Below are 2,500 nucleotides of genomic sequence, written 5' to 3' on the forward strand. Positions count from 1 at the left end.
CAACTCCCAGTATGTTGAGAGTTGTAGTTTTGCAACAGCTGGAGGCACCCTGTTTGGGAAACACTGTTAGAGATACAGTCATGGCCGTAAATGTTAGCACCCACTGAAATTTTTCAAGAAAATGAAGTATTTCTCACAGAAAAGGATTGCAGTAACACATGTTTTGCTATACACATGTTTATTCCCTTTGTTTATTGGAACTAAACCAAAAAAGGGGAAAAAACAAACCAAATTGGACATAATGTCACACTAAACTCCAAAAATGGTCTGGACAAAATAATTGGCACCATTTAACTTAATATTTGTTTGCACACCCTTTGGAGAAAAAAAACTAAATCAGTCGCTTCCTATAACCATCAATAAGCTTCTTATACCTCTCAGCCGGAATGTTGGACCACTCTTCCTTTGCAAACTGCTCCAGGTCTCTTATTGGAAGGCGCCTTTTCCCAACAGTAATTTTAAGATCTGTCCACAGGTGTTCAATGGGATTTAGATCTGGACTTATTGCTGCCACTTCAGATCTCTCCAGCACTTTGTTACCATCCATTTCTGGGGGCTTTTTGACGTATATTGAGGGCATTGTTGTGCTGGAAGACGCAAATCCAGCTTTCTGACACTGGGCTGTACAGTGCGACCCAAAATCCATTGGTAATCCTCAGATTTCATGATGTCTTGCACACATTCAAGGCACCCAGTACCAGAGGCAGCATAACAACCCAAAACATAATTGAACCTCCACCATATTTCACTGTAGGTACTGTGTTCTTTTCTTTGCAGGCCTCTTTCCATTTTCGGTATTTACAGTAGAATATGTGCTTTACCAAAAAGCTCTATTTTGGTCTCATCTGTCCACAAGACGTTTTCCCAGAAGGATTTTGGCTTACTCAAGTTCATTTTGCCAAAATGTTGTCTTTTTTATGTCTCTGTGTCAACAGTGGGGTATATCTTATCTTTGAATATCTTTGGAACTTGTTTGGGGCTGCTTATCCACCATCCGGACTATCCTGCGTTGACACCTTTCATCAATTTTTATCTTCTGTCTACGCCCGTGGAGATTAGCTACAGTGCCATGGGTTGCAAACTTCTTGATAATGTTGCGCACTGTGGACAAAGGCAAATCTAGATCTCTGGAGATGAACTTGTAACCTTGAGATTGTTGATATTTCTCCACAATTTTGGTTCTCAAGTCCTCAAACAGTTATCTTCTCTTTCTGTTGTCCATGCTTAGTGTGGCACACACAGACACATAATGCAAAGACTAAGTGAACTTCTCTCCATTTTATCTGCTTTCAGGTGTGATTTTTATATTGCCCACACCTGTTACTTGCCCCAGGTGAGTTTAAAGGAGCATCACATGCTTGAAACAATCTTATTTATCCACAATTTTGAAAAAGTGCCAATAATTTTGTCCAGCCCATTTTTGGAGTTTGGTGACATTATGTGCAATTTGCTTTTTTTCCTCCCTTTTTTGATTTAGTTCCAATACACACAAAGGGAATGAACATGTGTATAGCAAAACATGTGTTACTGCAATCATTTTCTGTGAGGAATACTTAATTTTCTTGAAAAATTTCAGGGGTGCCAACATTTACGGCTATGACTGTATTTGCTAAAAGTAGAAGAATACATGTGCCAAACAGAATTGGCAAACATTTAGATTTCTTCAAACATAGCACCACCCCTGTTCTTAGGTTATATGTGGTATTGCAGCTCAGCTCCATTGAAGTGAATTGAGCCAAGTTGTAATATCACACACAACCTTAAAGGAGAACTGTAGTGCAATATAACCCCTCGCGCTCTCCTGTACGGGGCCACGGCAGTATGATGAAGGGGGCGTGTCTGCCGCGACTTCCTGCTGCTGCTAGTAGGCACAAGCACTCGTGTGACCTGCGCCCATGAATGTTCAAATCCAGCCAGCGGACCCGCCTCCAGCACGCAATTCAAGAAGGACCGGGCGCCGGAATGCAGGTACGTATATTGGTCAGAAACCCTGCACCAGTCTCCTGTTCACCCACACTATACCACGGTGTATCGGGTTTAGTGTGGGTGAACAGATGACAGTTTTCATATAATGGGGATTCAGAAAAAAAACAAAAAACAGCGCCACAACTGTCTGTTGGCTGTGTCTTGTATTGCAGCGCTTCAATATTCATTTTAATGGGATTCCACTGCAGTACCTGACACAGCCTGTTGACAAAGGTGGTGCTATCTCAGGATGTAGAGCCCTTTTAGTTAGTCTGTTTTTTACTTTTAATACATTTTCTTGCTCTTTTTTGTGTGAATTTACTCCTGGATATTTGATCAGAACGCTGCCCTTGATTCACTTGGTGACCATGTTAATATTTTGAATTAAGAAGCCAGCGGGGCATCCTTCGCTTCCCATAATGCCGAGCTCCTTTATTTACATAAGGTCGATGGTGTTTAAATCTGTGAAGATTTGCAGGCACATTCCAATTTTCAGAGAGGCATCGCGAAGACACCACGCTCGCTCATCACGCAT

At 41.6% G+C, this 2,500-nt stretch overlaps 1 protein-coding gene across 1 annotated transcript in view; it reads left to right on the top strand.

Annotated features, from left to right (window-relative positions):
- Positions 1 to 2,500, top strand: part of LRPPRC (leucine rich pentatricopeptide repeat containing) — a 203,060-nt gene that overhangs the window by 94,090 nt on the left and 106,470 nt on the right. The window lies entirely within an intron of this gene.

Source organism: Hyla sarda, chromosome 3, assembly GCF_029499605.1.
Source record: "Hyla sarda isolate aHylSar1 chromosome 3, aHylSar1.hap1, whole genome shotgun sequence".
NCBI lineage: Eukaryota > Metazoa > Chordata > Amphibia > Anura > Hylidae > Hyla > Hyla sarda.